The 24,341-nt window shown below is 41.4% G+C and overlaps 1 protein-coding gene across 1 annotated transcript in view; it reads right to left on the reverse strand.

The window, feature by feature from the left end:
* Window positions 1-24,341, reverse strand: part of sorcs3a (sortilin related VPS10 domain containing receptor 3a) — a 261,899-nt gene that overhangs the window by 128,738 nt on the left and 108,820 nt on the right. The window lies entirely within an intron of this gene.

Below are 24,341 nucleotides of genomic sequence, written 5' to 3' on the forward strand. Positions count from 1 at the left end.
GCTGCAACCATGGAGTTGAGCTCTATTGGAAGGTGAACATTCAGTGAAGTAAAACAACGTTTGCTTATTTTTTTAGAGACTGAGCCTGTCCAGGTATGCTACAAGATACTGCACCTCATTGTTTATGTCTAGTAAAAGCATTTAATATCAATGCAGAAAAAAGAGCCTCATTTATGTATAGAAACTGAAATTCTTTTTATTCAGATAAATCACAGCCTCCATGTAACATTAAAAAAAGAGTTTCAGTTGGCTAACGCTAACCATACCATATCATCTTATTAATAAAATAATTTCCATAGGCGTGTAAGACTTGGTTGATACTTTTATACATTGAAGAATTTGTATTTTATCACTGAGGTGGTGAAACTTTAGATACATATAACTAGTTAAGTAGATACATTTCCTTGTAGTAACTTAAGATTAAAGGGAAAAAAGTTAATATCAGTCTACAATGGTAACTTTGGTGTAACAGGGCAGTCCTCACCCCACCCCCACCCGCCATGCACTATACAAGCACATTTACAAAGCTCCATTCACTGATTGAACTGACTAAAGCACAAGCTGCTTTCACCGTGTCCTAAAAACAATTAGTCTCCGGCACTGCGGTGCCTTACACGAGTTTGAGCTGTGTTCAAATGTTTTGTATCACAGGTTGTTATTGCAGGTGATCAGATGGAGAACACAGTGGGGGCAAATAAGATAAGATAAGATAAGATAGAACTTTATTAATCCCTCGGGTGGGTTCCTCTGGGAAATTCGATTTCCAAAAAAGCACAGCACCGACAGAAGTTACAGAGTTACAGAATATTATATATATATATATATATATATATATATATATATACATACACACACACACACACACACACACACACACACACACACACACACACACACACACACACACACACACACACATATATAAATGGGTTGAAAGGAACATTTTCCTTTCCCCCCCAATCCTATAAACACACTCCCTGATGTTTCACGAGTGACTGAGCTGATGGAGGTCCGTGAGCAGTAACAAGACCACAGACACTCGAAATTGCCAATTCTCTTTTGGTTGAACAACTTCATTCTTGGCTAGAAAATGACATTTTATGAAATCTGCGTCCAGCTTTTGAGTTCAGTAAAAGTCTGAAGATAATTAATGTGATTGTGATATTTATCTGAACTTCTGGATTTCAAAACACTTGTTTTAATCTGGTTTCCCCTCCCCTTGTTGGTTCAGTCCACCGAGAAGCTTGTACGTCTTGTTTCGTCCTGTTGGTAAGATGAGAAAAGAAAAATAAAGAAAAAGGAGGCATAGTCCCAGAGACGGTGTCTAATGGGAATCCAGGAAAGAAAGACAACTACTGCCTATTGCTGCTATTTTGAATGTTCAACAAATTTTCAATTTGAAGCACAATATAAGTTTCTTTCTTACACCTGCTTCCATTTCTGTTGAGTCGTGCAGTTTCTGTGGAATTAATGCCTGTTTCAGGCCTGTGGTGAAAGATAGCAGCTTGGGATATTTTTGTGACTATCGGTAAAGGAGATTAAGGCAGATTTGACTCAGGATGTTACATCAGACTCTCCTGAGTGCAGGATTCTCTGTAAGTCTGACTAAACAGACTTACTATACTGGTGAGAGCATAATCGATTACACAATATTCAAGGCCTCTGTCAGCCTCTATACTTTAAAGCTTTAAAAGAAAATCCCAGATTTTCTAAGTATGCCAGGCAAACATGTATCCTGGAAAATACTGAAATGGAATCTTCTATATCAGTCACAAAGTGGAGGTCACAAAGTGAAGTCCTTCCATTTTTTAAAAGAGCCATAAAAAGAGATGCAGTGCTGAGGATCACAGTGTGGGAACATCAAATGACTGGAATAAAAGGCAGACAGAAATTGCATTAGGGAATGTTTGTGAGGTTTTGCCAGATGGCTGCCAGTAAAGCAGAACAATTCAGCATTGGTGTACAACACGGTTGACCGTGCTCTGGGGAGACAGAGAAAAAAAGCCATGCACTTCAAAGACTGTGGAGACTGAAGGATGAAAACTTCAACCAAATCATCTTAGTTTCTCAAGCTTGTACAAACAAAGCACATCACCCTGAAGCATACAGGAATTAAAGGAAACTGAAGTCTGCTGCAGTGCAGTTCCAAAGGAAAAAACAAAAAACTATCCGACTCTTTGTAAACCTGACACTGCGTTACTTGCTATAAAGTTCAATCTGTTTGTGAATGTATGCATGCACATATACAACAGCAAAGAGACCCGGCAAGAACTGAAAACACCAAATCAATATTCATCAAGGGTCTAAACATAAAAGCATCATCAGGTGGCTGCCAAAGCCAAATGGCAACAACTCAGTTATCCTCAGAAAATGAGTCCAACGCAGACACAGAAGCCTCAGAGAGCAAGAAAGTCAAGAAATAGGAAAAGGTTTCTCAGCAGAGAACCCTGCAGCAAAATCAAGCCCGAAGACTCGGAACACTCACTGACTGATGCGCTCGAAAAACATTCTCGGCGCTGGTGAACCGAAGCGTTCTATGCAGTGCTGAAGGGTCAGAGGTAGAGACGCCTGAATGAGTCGCAGACATTTCCACTGCAATTGTCTGAATTGTTGCGGTCTTTTGTTCCAGGGACAGACTCTTGGGGCATGACAAAGCCAATTCTGCTCTCGCCATAGGTCCTCGACACAAGCTCACTCTCTGGATAGTATCAAGGGAACTTTGGGTGACCACGGAAAGAACTAAACAGAGCCGTTGCCAGAGCTGAAATTCCCATCATTAACCCCCACCGCTATCCAAGCCCCAGCTCAAAAGTCTGATGCTTCCTCAATGATGATGATGGAGCGTGTCACTGCAAATGCAATTTAGCCACAAAATACAAAGAATCATGAACCTCACTGGGTGTTTCAAGAGGATGTGTGTGAAAAGAAGAAAGCAGATCCAAATGTACTTGGGCCAGAGGGGCCTAGCATGCGTATTGTGAGAACAAACCAAATACAGAGATTGTCTCTTCACCTGTGTTTGGCTTTTCAAGCCAGTTCTTATTCAAAATAGTCAAATATTGCTGTTTTCTCAAAGGTGCTCACATCTCAAAACTAAGAAAAAGATGCTCTTTTGCATTTATGCTGTGACATACTGTGTTTATGGCCAAAGCAAGGCAGCTGTTTAACTCCCAATTCACCATAAATAAAGCACAAATGTTTTAGTAAGCCAAAATTAATCAAAATGTTCAACCACTTAAACTCATTTAGTGATCAGAAATAAGAAATACCTGTAATTTGGCCTCTTAATCAACAAATAATAATGTGTTTTACTCTTTTTTTTCATCCTTTTTTTAAAACAGTGAACTAAATATTTAGTATTAAAAAACATCTTTAATTAAAGAGCTTGTGGTGGATTAACCATTAAAGAAACATATAAAAAGTGTTAATTATCAATACTGTTAATTTAGAGCAGCTGTGGAATAAAGCTTCATTTGGTTGGTGGTCTAATGAAGCTGTTAACCTCTTGTTACCCTTTTACATTTAAAAGCACTTGCTAGGTTTAATTTTTCAGTGTGATGTTTTGAAATGGTGCGTTATAACCTAAACCACAGTAAGGTAAAATGTTATTAATAGGTGACCTGTAACAGTGAAGATACAAAGAGCAGAGATAGTGACAGTGAACGAGATTAAACACTTTGATCCAATCATCGAAAACCGAGGACACCGCACAAGAGAGATGAAGAAAAGACTGCAGGCAGGGTGGGGTGGGTGGAGACGAGTGTCAGGGGTGATTTGTGACAGAAGGTTAGCAGCTAGAGTGAAAGGGAAGGTTTACAAGATGGTAGTGAGACTCGCTATGATGCATGGATTGGTGACGGTGAAACTAACAAAAGCACAGGAGGCGAGAGCTGTTAAAATTTTCATTGGGAGTGCCCCGAATGGACAATATTGGAAATTAGTATATCAGAGGGACAGCTCAGGTTTGGAGATGACATTCGAGAGACAAGGCTGAGGTGGGATAGTCGATATACTGGACAAAGGATATTGAATATGGAGCTGCAGGGCAGGAGGGAAAGAAGAAGACCACAAAGAAGATTCATGGATGTAGTGAAGGAGGCCATGCAGAAGGTTGGGGTGATGGACAGAGATGGTAAGGATTGAATGAGATGAGACAGAAGAAGAAGAATCAGCCAATGAAAACAAAGTAAATCAGAAACCCCCAAAAAGACAAACAAAGATATCACAGCCATTCCTTCAACTCCCTAATGATGATGTCACGGCTCGGATGGCCGATGTGTTTGAGGTGTGAACCCAAAAGCAGACACGGGAGAACAAAAATAAGTATAAGAAAAACTGAGCTGTTTGTTTTTTGTTCGATATCATAATTTACAAACTGTGATGAGAAACATGAACCTGAACCAAAGCATGAAAGTAATCCTGAGACTTGAAGTACATGACATGAGACAAACAGACAACCTGACACTGGGAGGGAGACAAAGGATGTAAATACACAGAAGGGTAACGAGGGAAGTGGAAATACCTGCGGAAATAAAATGAAACACACGGAACATGGAAACACAAGACTTTCAAAATAAAACAGGAAACATGGAGAGACCTGGGACACTGTTGGCCGGCTGTGTACTTTTGTTGTGCTCTGTCTTTAAGTCTCTGCAGGTTCCTGATTGGAAAAGCTGACGGCGGCTGATTGGTTCCTGATCATGTGGCTCTTTTCAGAATCCCTCACCAGCAGTTGTGCTGGGCAGCCACTGCCAGCGGCAGCAGCAGACCTGACCCTGGCTTCCAAAACCTGTGACCTTTATGTTTGAGATTCTTGTGACTTACCGAGCTTTGTATATAGTGTGTACATTAGCTTTCACTTGTAAATAGCACATTGTAAATAGCACTGAAACAGATAGGGTGAGCTGCCTTATTATTTTTCCTTGTACTGTTTTCTCCTGTTTATTTCAGTGAGGGAGTTAAGTGTGGCATTTGTCCTTTGTTTCACATAGGGTTTTAGAAAGCAGCACCTCTCCTGACTTAGCTTGTTCTGTTTGTTATTTTGGCCTTTGTTCACCCCGGAGCTTCATTTTCAGTGTACACAAATAAACCACCGTTCACCAAGAAATAGTTTTTTCTGTGTATGGTTTTAGGGCCCAGGGCAGGGTCACTTCCTTTTTTAACTCTTATGTTACGTTCCTGTACCCCTAGACTGGGGGGTAACAAAGTGGGGGCTCGTCCGCTCTTTTCTTTTGCCATTCTTTTTGCTCATTGTGTTTTGTAGGTTGCCTACAGTTTTTGGTTGGCAGTTTTCTTGTAGTGTTGGGGGTAAAATAGCCACAATGACTTTTGACGTGGATGATTTTGCACAACAACCCACCATGGATACGTTGGATCAATGCACAAAGGCAGATTTGTTGTTGGTGGCAAATTTGTTTAATGTTAGTGTGCCTTTGAATGCTAAAAGGCAGAAATTAAGCAGTGTCTGACAGCACAGCTGTTGGATAAAGGGGTAATTGCGAAGTTGAAACCTCGGCCGGTTGATGCGACTGGAGGTTTGGTGGTGGATGTGGGAGCAGAAGCTGCTGCAACCATCCCACAAGCTGCCAGTGGAGGGATGACACCAGGGGCGGAGGCTCCTGCTGCCATTCAGGTCCCAAACATTAGCCCAGTTGGACAATTACCAGGGTTGGGTATGGAGGATCTCAGGCTCGCCCTTCGCCTGAAAGAGGTGGAGCTTGAGGCTAAAGCCAAAGAAGTTGAGCTTATGCATCTCCGCATAAGGGCTATGGAGCTGGATCCCTCCAGACAACGCGTTGTTACCTCTACCCCAGTGAGTAAAATTGTGAGTAAACCTCCTGATTCATTCTCCTCTGATCAGTTTGATGCAAGCAAGCAAATTGCTTTAGTGCCACCTTTCAGAGAAAGTGAGGTTGACTCTTTCTTTAATGCCTTTGAGCGCATCGCAACCACTTTTAAATGGCCCAAGGATGTGTCAAGGATGTGTGGAGTTTGTTATTGCAATGTCAATTTTGTCGCAAGCTTGACAAAAGATACAGGGAGAGGGACACAGAGGAGAGAGACAGATGGGGAACCTACATAGACGAGGAGATAACACCTAAGATGAACTAATAATAACCCCAGAACTTAACATTATCTCATAAGTACTCAAAAATCAAATCACTCTGCTGCTGATGCTGCAGGTGTATCAACCCACTGAGACCAAAGGAAAGCTTGTAAGTATCTGTGGAACACAGTATTTAATGCTTTGAGATGAGAACTTGGTTCCCTGGTTAATGTACCTCCACTCCAAAGACAGGCCACTGAGCTAAACCTGCTTTTTAGGAACTTCTTTGTTGACTTTCAGGTGAATTGTTTTCTCTATAGGTTAAAACTAAAAGAAATTTCATTGAAAAGTTTGATTTTTTTCCCCCCAATCATCTAGATTTTACATACACACTGACAACAAAGACAGTCAAGAGATTAAAGGAATTCTCTGGGCAATTGATCTTCATATTCACCAGATTTGAGTCCTAATGAAGTCCTATGGGAGACTGTGGTGCTATAAAACATCATAATTAAGGCAAACAAAGTATGGCTACGATAGACTAAGACAGCGATTGCACCAAAGCTTGTTCAGTCTTTGTGCTGTAGGTAGCAGCTAGTTTATTCCCAGTGAGACATAAAGATTACTTCCACCAGTTTATACAGATGTTTTAGGCTTGGACACTGTAAAGAAAGTAAAGACTAATAAAAACAGTTAGCAACAGATCATTAACAGCTGGAGCTTTTTCTGTAGTTGGCAGTAAGAATCTCACAACATCAGGAACATTGCCACATGTTCCTGCTTTAGACTGAAAAGACCACAGAAGGAGGAAGAAGTGCTAGAGTTAGGTGAGGATTTCATGCATAAATAGATGGACAACACCAGCTCACCCAGACTTGGTCTCATCAATCGTCATGCCTAAGTCACATGTTGTTCTGTGACGTTGCTGTTCTGTGCATCAAAATAATGTCGTTTGTCTAGCTAATTTTCTCTGATTGTTGTTTATTGGTTACAGGTCGGGATTCAGTGTCATCAAAGTGTGTTTCAAAGATATCTGTCCCAGTTTTAACCTACAGTAGAAGTATAGACGGCTAGATGAATTGAGGATCAATGAGCCCTGGGTCAGAACTGCTTGTGTTGTAGACCAAAAGGTCTCTGTGCGATTGCCCTGCAGCGACTGGCGACCTGTCCTGGGTATTTGTTTGCCATTTATTCTGAGACATGGAAAAAAAGGCTCAAGTTTCACAGTTAGGCCAAGCAGGAAGAAGCAAGCACTGAAAATAAATGGATGCATGAGTTGCCCAAGGCAATTAGTCTGTTTCTTGGAGCCAAGACTGCTTCAGTCAACCAGTGGATTAATACGCGCTTTAATCTGAAACACTAAGCAGGCGCTCCAGACAGAATTCAGGCAGAAACACTGTTGTCATACTTCAGCGTTAGGGTAACTACAATTGTCTTCGCCATGTTGGTTTCATTTAAAGCAGCCTCCCTCACCAACCATTTCAGATTAAGTTGTTCTAAAAATATGTAATCCTCAAGGGAAGGAAAAGAGAACAAAGTCAGGGGGAAAAACTGTAATTCAGTGATAATTGGTGCTGCATACCAAGAGTCTGAAGGTTGAGATGTATCATAGAGTTAATTGGAATGAGTCTGTGAATCAGCAGATTTTTAAAAAATAGAATATAGATTTAGTTTGCTTAACAACACATGCAATTTATTTAGTTATGTGTTTTTATTCATACTCCATGTTGGATGTTTGCACCGAGGGATGTATCTGTGCAAATGTATTATATCGCTTGTGTCTCAGATTAGGCACTTCTGCATATCTATACATAGTTTCACATCTTTTCAGCCCTTTCCAGATACTATACTGATGGTTTAACTGTGGTGAAGGTGTGAAATGTTACTACCACGTACCAAGGTGGAAGTTCTGCAGTTTGTGAGCTGCTGTTTTTATTTCATGTGGATCCAACTCTAAGCTTTAATAAAACTAAAGTGGATGAGCTTTTTAAAAAATAAAAAATAAAAAAACACCCACTACAACATTGTTATGAAGAAGTAATTAGCTAGAGAGGCTAAAGCTATTTTTGTACCAAGCTCTAAACATATTTCATGTTGCTGTAAAGGTGGGTCTTTTAACATGGGGGTCTAGGGGATTGACTCACTCTTGGAATCAGACTCAAGCAACCATTTAAGGAACTGCAGTTTTTATCATATTTCCACTTGTTTCTTTTTTCAGAAACAGAAGCTGCAGCTTGTATAATGGCTTTTTGCTGGTGCATATTTAATGTTTTTCTATTATCCTGCCCCACTCCACACCACTGTGTCTTAACCAAAAGACATACAATTATGTTTCTACATTTCTGAAAATGTCAACAAAAAACAAACATTGTAAAGTCAGCAAAGGAAATATATCCCAAAAGGTTGATTCTGACTGCAGGTTTCCCCAACCTTAAAGACCAGTCTATTTACACCTACAGGCCAGTGGACACTCTTCCAAGGATGAGGATGTAACATCCTGGACAGCAAGGAACGCTGGTTTGAGTGCAGAGTCAAGGAGGCCATTTATGTGAAAAGGGAAAGACCATCTCTGAATCGAGGAGGGGCCTAAGGGTACATCTGTCACCATCTTACAATGCTGTGATTGCAGCCATTCCCTCAACTCTCTGTGAATGGTACTCATGGCCATTGATCAGTGGTCTTTGATCAGTGGTTGTTGATCAATGGTCATGAGAATTTGCATATCAGATCAAGGAAATGACCTCAAAGCCCAGTGTTCATTCAGTGAGCTAGTTTCAGTTATTATGCAAAATACTGTTTATAAGGTTGGAAACCTGCAGTCAGCTGAGACTGAAGAAGTCACTTGGACGAGTGTCGAAACGTTTCTCCCTCTGAAAACATCCAGATGAACCTTTCGGTGTGATTGAGCATGCATCAAGACAATCTGCAAAATAATTTTGATACTGAATGTAATCATGGTGTCACATATGTATATAATTACATATACCATTCATCCAGTCATCCACATCAGGGTTGAGATGGAGCCTCCCAGCTGTCAAAGAGCGGGGGGGTAAACCCTGGGCTAACCCTAGCCCGGCCAAATGGCAGCTTTGAACCAAGACCTTCTTGCTGTGAGGCAACAGTGCTAACCACAGTTTCACTGCACCACCATGCTGCCCTGAAATTGATTATATAAAATTGTATCCACACACACACGGACCAGTACCTCCTCTTTGACTCCCATCACCCTCTGGAACACAAACTTGGAGTAATCAGGACCCTACACCACCGGGCAGAACATGTTCCCTCTAAGCCTGAAGGAAAAAAGAAGGAACACACACATGTAAAGGAAGCACTCAAAACGTGCGGCTATCCTAAATGGGCGTTCTTAAAGTCAGCAAAGAGGCACAGAAAAGAAGACCAGACACCAGCGAGGGAGGATAAGGAGGACAGACGCAGCAACACTGTCATCCCCTATGTAGCCGGTGTATCAGAAAAACTCAGGAGAGTTTTCTCCAAGCATGACATCCCGGTGCATTTCAGACCAAGCAACACGCTCAGACACAAACTGGTTCACCCGAAAGACAAAACGCCAAAACACAGACTTAACAATGTGGTGTATGCTGTACAGTGCAGTGAGGAATGCCCAGACCTCTACATTGGAGAGACCAAACAGCCACTTCACAAGCGCATGGCACAACACAGAAGAGCCACCTCCACAGGACAAGACTCAGAAGTCCATCTGCATCTAAAGGTCAAAGGTCACTCTTTCGAGGATGCCAATGTTCACATTTTGGACAGAGAGGACAGATGGTTTGAAAGAGGAGTGAAAGAAGCATCTATGTCCACTGTGAGCGACCATCTTTGAACAGAGGCGGGGGTTTACGACACCAACTCTCTGCCATCTATAATCCAGTTTTGAGATCCCTTCCCAGACGCCTTAACGCCCACTCACATCCTGGGCCATCTGACCTCAGGAATTCGCATGATAAGGTGGGGCCAGGTTTCACAATGAACTCACCCGAAACTCTGCCTGATTGTGACCCACGCCCAGTTTCACACCTTGGCTCAGGCGATTAGAGGATCATCAGGGGGTCCTTTTGTCCCTCTGTGGGGGGATACTCCCACTAGGCTTATATCTGGGACTCTCCACCATTTGACCTTAGAACTGAAGAAGCTTCTCGGATGAGAGGTGAAACGTCTTCAAGCAACTTAAAGAAGTCCAGACGCTTTTCTTTGCAAGCTCCTTTGACTACGATGACCTGGATGACTGAGAACCTTCACATAGATGCATTTTAAATGTTTTGACATCATCTTTTTCAAATCATTCTGATTCTGTCACAAGTTTTGCTTATATAAGAATCAGACAATGCCTAGAAATTATGGTGCTCTTTCAGCTCTCATACTCCAGTTAGTTTTTACAAATTGCCACCAGGTTTGGCACGAAACCGAAAGTCAGAGTCCAAAAAAGAAGGTTTAAGTAGACTGTGAACTCTGATCATTTAATACAACCATACTTAAAGTTTGTTTATTTTAAATAATTTCAGTGTAGGGTGAGGAGATGAAGTATTATATTTCCAAGTAGGAAAAAAAAAGCTGCATCACATAAATGGATTATATAGAGATACCCAGTTAGACCTTGAAATATAGATCTGAGCCCACATTTACAGATGGAAGAAAAAGTTGTGCTTTAAGCACAGGATGGTGTTTACCTGCAAATAACACAACACTGTGGGGGATAAAGTTTGAACTGTATAATAAATGAAATCAACGTAAAACTTTCCACTGGATTCCATCAACAAACACTGTTTGAAGTCAAGACACGGAAGAAGAAATAAAGTCATTCTTATTTTTGCTACGTGCCCGGTGAATAAAAACGGTGATATTACACGAGCTCTAAAAGAGAATAAAGAATGAAGAGTGTATTGCAGCACGTCTTGTGCAGAGGCAGCAAGCATCCAGCAGTTTTTAATCACTGCTTCCATCAGCAAAGCATATCTCAGCGAGGAGAGTCATAATGTACAAGTTGTCAAGGAGTTTATCTATGGAATATACACTCACCCCGAGCTACACTCTTGTGCAAACTTCCACACACACACACATTCACGCTGAAAACATGGCACGCGCACACAAATGCTCGCTTCTTTCCATGTTTTCACCTAAGGCAACGGCTGCACTCTCTCCTTTAATGCGAAATCCACTGAAGCATAATTGAAAATGACTTTGGAGAATTGCCACGTTGAAATCGGAAGATACTGTAGTTGCAGGTGTTTCTGCGCGAGTTGTCAGTGAAACACACGTGAGAGCAGAGGACAATGAAGCGTGGCAAAAATAATGGTACCTCAAAAGACCGAGCACTGTACACCAAAGTCTATCTGCCCTTCAACAGATTAACGATTGCATTCATGTCCATACCAGTTTATACGTGCGCCCGTTCTGTGTGTGTTTATGTATGTGTCTGCGTTAGTGGGTGATGTCGAAAAGAAAATACAAAAACAAGCCATGTGTGAAACAAACAGAAAACAGGAAATGTGCCTGCAGACCGCCCTAGAATTCATGCTGCTGTTAATACAGTGCTGCGAAAGTCGGCGGCGATCCTGCAGTATATAAACAAAAGATTTCACATAACAACCATGTGCTGGAGTGTGATATGTGGAAACAAAGAGTAAAGGAAAAAGTGGAGAAAAGCTGAGGAAAAAATGGCAAAAAAAATCTTCACAGAATCCTCGCTGACATCAGGCCTTACCAAATGTAGCCCTGCCCGCATCACTGCACTGCAACACGCTGAACAAATTCAGTGTTGAGAAAATACCTTAAAGGAACATCCGGAGTGGGACAGAAGTGCCGACATTCAAAGATCACTCTCGGTGACAACGTTAGTTATGTATCGCACTCACAGGTCGTGTTCTTCATCCAGGCCCGACAGCGGGTAGGGAAGTACCTCTGATTCATCCCCTTCCCCGCTCGCCCCGCTCTAGAATGCTTTTTCCAGAATAAATCTTTAAATAAAGTATAAAAATTTTAAAATCTCCTCCCAGACATGCTGACTTTTTCATGAGCTCCAGAAGGACTTTGGGTTACAAAGGATAACTGTGCTTTTGACATCCACCTGTTCTGTCTCATGGTTTAGATTACCTTAGCCAACCCCTTTTTGCACTTCTCTGTTTGCTCTGAGATGATCCAAAAATCAGCTTCGCTCACAACTCTACTGTGTGTGATTTAAAGTCAGAGTGCAGGATTAGGAGGGGGGGAGTATTTTTCAACCCTGCAATGCTGCCAGAGCAAGCACAAGAGAGAAATGACTTCTATTCATTATTAATGGAAAGAGAGAGCCTGGAAAACAGCAATTGGATGGCCAGTTTATAGTTATACAGTTTGCGTTGTTAGAGAGCAGCAGCACACCACAGTGGCCGGTAGGTTGGTTCAACTGTGTCTCTGGGGGGCTGTGAGAGATGATAACTGACATGTTGGGGTCAGGAAGCAGGAGTGAGGCTACGTGTCTACAAGAAGCGAAACTCTCAAGTGAAAATGCTCATGAAACATGTGAGTTTCAAGAAACATTTTTCTGCTTCCAAAAGAAAACCTGAAGATTTTAAAAGCTTAAGTGACAGACTGGATGCATACAACATGTAAGTACTTTCAGTGCATTATTAATGCATCCATAGCAGTGTCTGTGAAGCTCAAAGCTCCATAAATCCAACATGGAGCCGATCAGATTCAACTGACTACACTTTCTCTTCTTCTTGTTGTTGTGAGAAAGGAAACCTACCTGTATAACGTGTCAGATGACATGCTGATGTTTGAGGTTTAGACAGCGAAAACTTCAGAGGTTTGTGGTGCAAATCTGGATTACTGATTGGCTAAAAGTTGTCCTCGTTCAAGTATCTCAGTAAAAATGCTGCACATACAAAAATAAAGTGCTTCAAATGCATTCTCTAATTTTAGGCTCTCACTTGTTTCATGGTGTTTTGCTGCCACTTTCCCACGCAGTCAGTCTCAATACTGTAGTCCAATCATCTTCTCTCACACCTTCATTGAGCGAATCAGTCTCAGCTTTGCGTGGTTTAAATCGGCTTTTCACACTCTCTTTCATCCAACCCACCTGCTCCCCATCTCCACCTCAGACACCTCAGCCTTAGTCTTCATCTTTACCACCACCAGGGTCTAGACTCTGTGGTGTCGTGTCTTAAATCCCATCATTGCTGGAATTCAGTTCTGCCATGATGGCTCATAGGAGTCTAATCACCAAATACATTCACTGAATTGCCCACAGGTATGAAAGGTAGTCTGTGTCTCTATTTTACAGGCTAGTGACCTGTTCAGGGTGTACCCTGCCTCTTGCCCTGGGATAGGGTCCATCCCACTTCTGAGCCTGAACTGGTAAGATGAACAGAATCAATGGGGGAAAAAGTTTAGGAAGGTTCATTTCTATCTCTAACGAGGTAATCTATGATAAATCAGTAGGATTTATATTTTAGCTAAATTGATGTTGCATACTGAAAACTTTTTAATTAATACAGCAAAATACCTCCTAAAATAGTAGCTTTCATTATGTTGCATATGATAGATTTTAAAAAGATTTTCCCAGAAGTTTCTAATTTTAATGGGTTAATAAAATGTTTGCATGCATACTTAATGACTGATGCTAACAGCAAACAAAAATGCTAGAAAACAAATTACACTTAAAATTAAAACTGCTGTTTAGCCCAGCAAACAGTAGACCTAAAGTAAATTCATATTCTGTCCTATTTTATTCGCTTTTTTCCCCGCTCTGCACACCCACAGGCATATTGTTAGAGACCCGGGGAACAGACATGGGGGTCAGGTGTGCTTTCAGGCATCACTTCCACAAACACATCTATCCCATGGCAGTCGGAGGTAGCGTAATGATCTGTCTGCAAATGTACTGAGATGCTCTAAAAATAAAGGGACAGCACTTTCTTTTGAATATATAAGTGCCGAGGATAGAAATATTTCTCCATTTTAATATGTATTCCACAGCCTGCATGAGCATCCCCGGCTCCTTTTTCAACATAACGGATGAGGGTTGCAAACAAACTTTTGATTTATATCTGCCATAACTCCTTTGGAAATATGCTCATCATGTACTGCGTATGCAGAATCCAATATTAAATCATTCCCTCCTTTTCTGTCAGTGTAGAAGTTGCTCGGCGGGGATGAACGACTCACAGATACAAGTGTTTAGCAGAACACCAGCTGTTTCTCTGGTGGAGACTTGGTGAAGTAGAATTGATAAAAGCCAGGCAGGGCTGTAAGAAGTGTGAGCACGCTCTTTTTGTTTGATCGCGTGCTCATTTGCCGGCGTGCATCCTGTTGTGGCAGCGCAGGGGTAAATACAAGTTGTGTTTCCTTTTCCAATGAGAAATGGGGGGAAAGATGCTCTCGTAGAAGGTGAGTGGGAGCTATCCCTCACGACTCTGCGGTGCCTTTATCTGCTACCTTTCTTCTTTCTGATAAGCAGCTCCGGAGCCAATCGTGTGGAACTTATAACTCAGACGTGTGAAAGTGAAGTTTTACCAAGTTAAGTAAGAAAGAGGTAGAAATGAATAATAAACTTTCCTCCAAGCATCAACTTTTCCTGGGTGCTGCATAAACTCGTGTGCTGTTTGCACACACAGTGAGCAGTCCTGGCAGCGTCTCTCAGCATTGGCAGCAGCCCATCCGTAATCTCAAAGGATCTGAGCCCGTGGCCGGCCTCGCCACTGACCATACAACCGGCCCCTGTGCGAGTGCCAGCAGCGCAAAACAAAACGTGTATTTCACTACAGCACCCGGACCACCAGCTACAGCACGCCAGCACAGTCCAGCGTGTTGCTGTGGGCGAATGATGTCATAATGTTGTCCTCCGTGGAAATATTTGTGTCATTTCGCATAAGCGCTGTAGTGAAAGCTGCGAGGCTACCCGCTGCTGCCGACAAACGCCGGACTGTTTGTCGTGCATTTGAGGAGTATCCACTTCCTCCTCTGCATGAAGCTGCAGGAAAGACAGAAACATGGGTCCTGCATCATAATAATTACAATTACAAATTAAATTACTTAAAACAAAAAGGGAACCGTCTCAAATCTCAGAGGGATGGCCAATGCACTTGAATAACAATTACGAAATTCCCCATTGCATCCAAAGCAAAGCTTCATAATGAAATCCACCATTTGCTGTTATGACAGGAAGCAAACGAGTGCATGCTTCAGGATGTGAAGAAAAGGCCCAAGAGTATGTAATTAAAAAGGAACATTTAAATATTGTGAGAAAAGAGCAGAATAAATGACCTCTTTAATAACACACATCACACAGCGGGCTTTTGGGCTGCTTCCAGTTCTTCCCATAAATTCCATAATTGTATGATATGCTAAACTGTTGGCTTGCGTTCACTCCAGGTTGACAGCTCCTTTTGAAAGAACCAGTCTAACTAGTTCAGTCTGACAAATAGCCTGTTGTGTGTGCTGGGCTTTTGATAGACATTTGTGATCTTTGTAGCTGCATGGATTGCATGCTAACACGGAAAACACTGAATACAAGCAGCATGTGAACAACCTATCAACCAGGATAAAACCAATGCACTTTTATTCTTTAAATAACTGCAATCAGCAATAAATACAAAGGCTTTTCCTAACTTTATCTAATCCTTGTGAATATTGTTAAGGGTTAAAATTGGTGATTATTATCATTACTAATGGGCCCAGTCAAGGGTGAGAGCTGTCATATGCTACAACTTGTTTTGATCAAACCCATTTATGTTACGTTACATCACCTACAATAACACTGGGGAAGTCTGGCTATTGAAACTCTAATATATCCCATGATTTTAATGCTCAAAGTTGGTTATAGAAAATATTGTGCCAAACAAAAGATTTGGGGTTTAGATGGTGATACTAATAAACTAGCGCTGTCAATAGATTAAAAAAAACTAATTCATCTCAGTTTTCTGTAATTAATCGCAATCGGATTCATCACAGGGTTACTGTGGATTAATTTTGATTAATCACGATTAAATATCCATTTTTTATCGATATTAATTACATTTCTTTTTGCATGAGCAAACAGACTCTGAAAAAAAGGGAAAATATACGCACTTAACATGTTTATTGAACATTCATGTTAACAAAAAACTGACTGACACAATTGCCAAGTGGAATTACAAACAGCAGACCTGTTAATATCGTTGAGAACATGTGCTTTACACGGCTTTGGTTCCTCATCTCAAGCACTTGAAGTGCCTCCCCAAGAGTGACAGAGAGAGAGGGGACAAATGTTTACTGAGTCCCCGACGCTCCGTGAGTGGTTTGTGGCAAGCTGGGTGACGCGTTAGCCAAAGTCCGAGCAGCATCCCCGACTAACGTATGCTTTGTGTCAATGAGATATTTTAAGCTGGAAGTCCTGCGGTGAAAAGAAAGATCATTCTTGCACAATGTGCATAATACTTTGTTGGTCGACTGTTCCGTCTTGTTATTTTTTTAATACTCAAATTTCCCATCGAGGGGGCCGATGTTGGTTTATCATCTTCCAAATTGAGTTGATTGGTTCAGCTGCCCGTCACTACCAGATCTACTGCCCGTTTGCGCATGTGCGAAGGTAACTCTACTTGGACAAACTGCCCAAAATGAGTTGACAGAAACATTTCAGGGATTTTGAGTCATTCTGCACTCCAGATGTGTTAATTGTGTTAAAAATTTTAATTGCTTTTACCGTGATGCTGTTAATTTTGACAGCACTTCAATAAACACATATCCTCTTGTAATGCATGCATGTGGCACAGTTTAAATGTGGCCTACAGTGTGTTTGTAGATTGAGCAGCTGAGTATGTGAGCTGGACCCATGAAAGTGCAAAACATTTTATTCTGCTGATTCTAGTTTGGTGTCTTTGATTGTACTGGATGATTGAAGTCTGAAGAAACAAGACGTATTTACAATTTAACAGTTTATCGATTTACCAAAAGAAGGCCTCAGTAGCACGCACAGCCACAACAGCTGCTGTGGGATAGCGTCAACCAGCATTTGTTGCAAATCAGCCAATAGTTGTGGTGGTCACTGGCACAAACTGCACACCTAAGTTTTTGATCCCAGGATTGAGGTTAACACCTTGGGTTTGCAGAACAGCAGCTTGAAGTTGTCCTGTGGCCCTATTCAAACATGGCATGCATGGAGCAGACACCAGTTGACCACTGCAGCAGGCTCCGTGCTCACAAGTGCTGCTAACTAGGCATCAATCAGGCACCTGATGGCCAATCAGAAGCTCCAAGAAGAGTCAGTAGCAGCGTTGGCAGAGTTTTTCATGGGTACCACCCATGCTGCTCAACCCAGAGACACGTTTTCCTTGCAAATGTGGCAGCATTTAAGGGGAAATAAACATGATTCAAAAGGTGTAACATTTATTGCCTATAGGCATCGTTAAAACAAAAAAAATGAATGTTTGAAACACAGATTTTCTTGCTTCTTATATTAAGTTTAGCTGATGCAAACTGGTATGTTTGTCGGTTTAACAGAGATTAAATGTGTTTGTCCAGCCTTGAAAATCTCTTATGATTGTATCGTGTGCTTAAGTTATGACAGCTCAAAAATAATGAGAAAACATATTTTTGTCTTATTACTCGAACATTTTCATAGTTTAAAAATGTCCTTTTTTCAGGTTTTGTAAAATATACCAAAGCTATTGTACAAAAACGCAGCTAACTCTAAAAAGGTTTGACAGATTTGATTGGCTTAAAATGGAATGGCCTTATTCATCCCACAGAATACTTGGATCAGTCCAGCTTGAACTATCCTTTATTTACCGCATGCAGTTGTTCATCCATCATACTGGGCAGTCTTTTCTTCAGTTTTAGTAGATCCTACAGTAGCTGTAACACTTTGATCCGCTCAGTTTTCAAGGAATTGCTTCTGAAATGTTCTGGTGAGCCCTGGCTGCTGAGGTTTTGAGGGAAATACCAAGTCCAATTGCAAAAGGTCACAGACATCAGGTGGGTCTCTCTGAGAGAGCCAGGCCCTTATTATAGGCACTGACCTGTGAAATATCACATAGCCCATGAGCATGCTCAGCAAAATGATGCAATTTGAGAGGATGTCACTCTTCAACCCCAGGTGACCCCATCTTGGCACAGTGGGAGAGGCGGAGTCTGTAGCCAGGGACTGATAATGCAGACTCATCTCTCTCTCCCTCTTCATCTTTCTGATGGTCTCCTGTAGTTTCACAAGGGGATCCCCGCCAATAACGCTTTCCACACCACAGGTGGAAAATATTTCCGGTCCCTTTCCACTATTTCCAGATTATGAGTGGAAATCATTTCATTTAGTTTTTAATTTCACAGGAATTTACCGCTACAACCCAAGATGTATCAACATAAATGGTGAGATCAAAAACACTGAGGATTGGAGAAACCATCGTTTCCTGTGCAGGTCCAATGTTCCCCAGTATGTCGATGCAAAGTCATCCTATACCAGCACGTGTTTTTAAAAGGGTGTTACACTGATTTACAGTAGTTCTTCCGCTTACATGGTACATGTGAGTCACCAGAGACAGGTCAAACTGAAGCAACAGAGGTTGATATAACTCGACTGTTTGGCTCAAACACCATCCTATATTTCCTCTACAACCATTCCTAGCTTCCTCTTATCAGCACGACGGGGTTTGACACTTTACTCTCATGACTATTTCTGACCTTTTGTTAAATTAGTGACGCCCCCCTTTAGACCTTTGTGTTCCACGTTGCAAAGCAACTAGTGATACACATACACACACCCACCATCTAACTTTTGCCTAATATTTCATAATCACTGTCATTTTCAGTGACACTAATTTCAGGCAGTTATTCACATAATGAACATTTCTTCACACCAAACATCATTACAACTGTAATCAGGATGTTAATAGGGGACCAAAAAAAAAAAAGAGAGAAGAGAATGCCTCTTTTTTTGTTTTATCAGATCAGCGTTAATTTGCTGAAGGCATGAATAAGACCAATTAAATCAAAATAATTAGACTCAAACGCCTCATCGTTTGGTGTGAAAATTTCCCTAATGAAATAGAACTGACTACAGCATTGTTCCCCCGAGGATGAAATGACAAAAGTCAGATAGTCGCTACGTGTTTATTGGTGGTATGGTGTTATCATTTAGAGGTCTATTGGGAGAAAGTTGTTCATTTTCACAGATATTGATTGAACTACCTCAGACCACAGAGATAACATAATAATTGTTGAGCCGGGAGGTATTTTCATTGTAGACAAAGTGAGGCAGTTAAAAGTATTAAGGCCATCCACAACACTACGTTGTCAAACGTACAGAAAAAGCTCCTAGAAGCACAAATGATAACGCCAGTTGTGCGTGTGGATTTTCAGTGACATCATTTTTAAACATTTGACAGACAGAGTCCAATCACAGCCTCAAAGCTGCATATCTAGCTGTCATAAAATTAATTTGTCACCCTTATCAGTCAACATGCAGGCCCACTCGTTATCCACATAAATAATTATCTTTAATACAAGTGTTACTGGCATCTCAATTTTAGAAGTGGAGCTGCGTTGTGTTCTTTTTCTGAATTGTCATTTAGAAACTGTAGCCTCTTTGAATGTTTGAATCATCCCACTGAATGACCTTTGTCAGTTATAATTAGGCCCATAGATATGGCTAATAGACACCCCACAGTACAAACTCCTGATGATATTAGCAGCTGCAATCAACCATTCATCATTGTTTGTGCCTATCCAGCTCAAAATTGTGAGCTCAACTGTAATCAGCGATTTATAAAAGTAGGAATAATGCAGTTTAAGACCTCATGCAGTTTGTGAATAGGTGCATGTAAAATCTCCAGTCATCTGATCTTAACTTAAACTCCCCATTTAGAAAGTGAAGGTAACCTGTCAGCCAAAACGACACTTTAAAAAGTACGCAGAGGTACCCGAGATGTACAAAAACACTGAACAGCCATCCCATTACTCCTACATTAGCTGAAAAAGTCATGCCGTGAAGCTCCCAGCACACAGTTTTTGTGCTAATCTTAACACCTGCGTTATACAATTTGGCATCATTTTAAAAAGTTACAATTTCTTGTAAAAAAGAACAGCGGTCGACAGCACTGTACACAATGATAGACTGGAGCGTAAAAAGCGAATGAATGATGCAGAAAACAGATTTGAGATGGGAAACAGTTCTTAAAAATACAGAGAGAGAGAGAGAGAGCTGTGCAGGAAGTGTCATTTTTATTGTGGTGAAAGCAAAACAGCAAAAATAAGAGGGAATTAATGACAATGTTTATCAATTGTGAAGCATAGTTTGAATCTTCTTTTGCTGCTGCTTCAGTGAATTTTGGTTGGAGAGAGACAAAACATGTAGCTTCAGAATCTGTGAGCTGTCGGCTTTAAGCACCGACTGCGTGTCCGTGTACTCGCCGGGTGAGAAAGCCGACATCTCACAGATTCTGATGCATCGGGTTCGTGCTTTGTGTTTACGTCTTTGGGTGGAATCCATTTCCCTGCTCTCATGTTCTGTTTTAGCTGTTTGGTGGTTGTTGAAATAATTTAATGAATCGATATCGCTCTGTAGAAATTTAGATTCACAAATGTTCGTAAAGTCTGGCTGCATGGCTAGGTGCTTATTTTTATACACGTGTGACAACGGGAATGAAAACAGCTGAATTCAAAGTGATGTGGTGGAGGTGTAGCCCAGGACTTTTGTGCATATGGCAACGTTTCTGGGAGTGACAAGTGAAGCTACTGTGAAAAGGCTGCAGTCTTTCTAATGACCAGCAGGGGGCGATGCCTCTGTTAGTGGTACAAAGGTCTGTGGGGGAAGAGTTGACCCTCCCTCGTTGCGTCTGTATTCAAGACACCAAGATGGCCGGCTGAAGATTCATAATAGGTCTTCACTAATCAGGTAAGCAACCATTAATTTGGTCAGCTGATTCACTCAGCTGGTCTGACCCTCAAGTGTAAGTAAGCATTAATGCTTATGTAATAATGTGATTTATATTCTCTTTTAATTTTTATGCACATGCACAGTATTTGTTACATAAGTACACGTTTTAAAACTTTTATCCTGTGTGCAGCTCAGTAAATCACAGCAGCTGACTTTGAACCAGGAAGTAAATGAGTGCTTGTAACAGCTCAGTTGGCACTCTGTCACGAGTGAGGTCAGCTGAAATGATTAAAAGTATACTTTGTCCACTGGATGTAATTTGCGCTAAACATCTTAAACCTTAATTTATATTTACAACAATATACGAGTCGGAGCTGCTTTGAGCACAACATAAAACTTGACTTTTTCACTGTGTTTTGCAGTGGCACAAAAAGAGATTAACATCAGCTCATCCTGAAGCTTTCCAGCTCAGTAATTCAGAACCACACCGTGTGCACAACTTCAGTAAACTCACTGCATAGTTCAGAGAAAACAACTGCTGTATAGGCTTGTTTTGCAAAAAGTACAAGTATAGGAAATGTCAAATTCAAATGGCGATAGGAGGGAAATACAATATGACTTTGTTGTTGGCGTTAATTTACCCATGTCTGAATACCTGCAAATGAGTACAGGGCTTGTCATATTTGATAAATTCTCATCCACTGAGGGACAAAACCCCAGAGACCAGATGAGAGAGGCTGGAAAACTTTGAAGAACTGTTTTGCTGAGTTGATTTATTGTCAACAGCGAACAGCTCGCCTTCATTTCTTTCCCCTCCGCCACGCACATATGAAGGCTGCTTTGAAAATTATGCAGAGACAGAGTGATCAGCTTTCATTGTTTAAGGTCAGGGTGTTCATTAAAATTGACAGACTGACTAGGCGATACTTTGAGGTGTTGGCAGTGCCTTGACCTTTGCAAAAAGACAGCGTTAGTCTTGCCGTTTCGGACATCTTCCCGTAAAGTGATAAACATTCTCCGTGGCTACTCCTCTTCAAACTGTATCAGAGCTGGGATCTCAATTAGCTGGCACAAGAAAGGCCCATCATGGGTGTGGGCTGACACAAAACAGGCAGATTTCTCATCGTTGAGCGATTCGAGAAGTACCTTTCTTCAGCTTCCTCTTAGCTGCTGACTGCTTGTAGGTATGTGAGGGGACATTAATGCTGATCTCCAAACGCTTTTCTTGTTCATGTTGTTTTACCTGAATAAATCTTCACCTATAGAATTCAACTATTAACTACAGTGGTGTCAAGGTTTGTATTAGTTCAGTCACCGCGTGTGCAGAAATTGGCTGGTTAACAAAGGACGATAGTCCTGATGCCCACGCTGCTGGACGTCTACTCCTCGCTTGTTGTGATGCCTCAGTAAACACTCTTCTGGCTTGTGACTGACAAATCACAACTGCAGGAGGTTGCACGAGGCCTCACTTTCTCAGTCAGATCCACCACTTTCTTGTCAGGTCTGATTTTAAGGCACCAAGATGGTGTCGGTAAAAATCACAAGCATTCAAGCTCGTGTCCTCTAAGCTGGAATGGCAGTTTTTTACTTCTTCTATGGTTAGATTATGTTCGCTCTCTGCCATCTGTGGCTGTTATTACAGGGCATATGTTTGGGGATGTTTATGCAATGAAGACTATAGGAAGTTGTACCTTATGTACATAATGCAGTGTCCCCTTTTCCCCAATGCTTTCGTACAGAACTAAACAGAAGAAAATGTAACTGGAGTTTTATACTTCTACAGCAGACAGTAGGGTCTTATCACAAAACTATCATTTTATTATGTAAGTAGCATATGATAACACGATAGCATCTGCAGCCAGAGCCTCTGTGGTCGAGCTTGCCGCAGGATATCAAGGGACTACTTTTTCTTTGCACTTATTCAAACACCAAACCACTGCTCCGTTTTGCCTCAGGATCCAAATTATACAGAATGTGTCTAAATGTCAGAAATGAGTAGCAGTCATTTTGTCATCACTTATCAGCGATGAGTGATGACGATGACCTGGATGACTGAGAACCTTCACAGACATCACTTATCAGCCAAACTACCACTTCAAGCTGGACAGAGTAAGCAAACTTCAGAAGTGTAAATGTTTTCAGCTCTAAAGGACTGTCATCTCTGAAATCTGTGAAGAAAGAAAAATGCATACAGATGGAATATCGCTGGTTTCTCTTCAGGCGAAGCTGCTGTGGTTTGAACTCAAGTTCAGCACAGTCTCTCTGCTGAGACGGGCGAGTCAAAACGCAAATCTGAGCTGAAGAAGAAAGCTGAATGTCTCAGAGTTCTGAACAAACAACTTTTCATTTGGAACGGTTTATTTTGCAGTCGATGTGAAGGCAGCCATTAGGGCGTTCCACTTTTACCGCAGAATAAAATGACATGCAAAAATACCGTTAGCTAAATCCTACCACCTTCACGTCATTGCCGAGCTACAAGTCTCCCAGTTTTGATAGACTTCATGTCAGCATCCAGCCTATAATTTAGGAACGTGTGCTGAAAATTACACAAACAAAATGCATATGTCTCACAGCCAATCACAAGAGAGGCATCTATTAAAGTGCAAACTGGGACAGCTCATACATTTTTCTAAATCCATGGAGCTTACACATCCTGTAAGACCTCTTCAGTACCAACAAAAGTCATTTCTATGACATCTTCACAATATAAAGTGTATGGCCGTAGTATGAACCTGTGGCAAACACTACTGAGCATGTGCAGCAGGCCACAAAACATGCAAGCAAACCCAAACCTAGAAAATGTTACTCGTGTGATGTGCCAAGTGAGCACTTAGCATCTCTGAGTCTTGTTTTCAGTTCCCCTTAGTGCATTAGACTCCCCCCCCCCACACACACACAGGATCAAACAGTTTGCCTATAAAAATTAAAAAAAGAAAAAATGTAAATGCTTTAAATTTGGTTAATGTCCCGCTCAAGGTTATTTTCTCATCCACCTCTGGACAGCTTTCAGCATGGCTGCCATTTTTAGAGCTCCATGTTCCCCTGCACTTGTGCCTCTGTAATGGGAACTGGATCACCTCCAGTGTGATCGTTTCAACTTCATTTTCATTTTAAGGAAGCGGACAAGGGAAATGGTGGAATCCCAGAAAATGTGGAAATCATTTCAGATTTATTTATTTTCAGGCATTCAGGTTTTGCTGAACCCCCCTCAGGATATTACAGTAGCATCCTGCACTGACAGTCTCCGGGGGAGCTCCATTTACAGTGCAGAACCTCAGGCCAGTTGGAAACACAAGTTGATGTTTGGTCTCTGCACCAGTTTGCTGTTTGTGGTGAAATTATAGAGTTCACAGTGCAAGAGGTCAGGAAGGGATTTCAACGGACCGATCTAAAAATAGCAGCTGTGCTGGAAGCCATCTGGACATGTCTGAGAAGATGTTGTCCAAT

The sequence above is a fragment of the Rhamphochromis longiceps genome, linkage group LG6 (assembly GCF_057381845.1).
Source record: "Rhamphochromis longiceps isolate RC_006_pf linkage group LG6, R_longiceps_female_GT1.1, whole genome shotgun sequence".
NCBI classification, from domain to species: Eukaryota; Metazoa; Chordata; class Actinopteri; order Cichliformes; family Cichlidae; genus Rhamphochromis; species Rhamphochromis longiceps.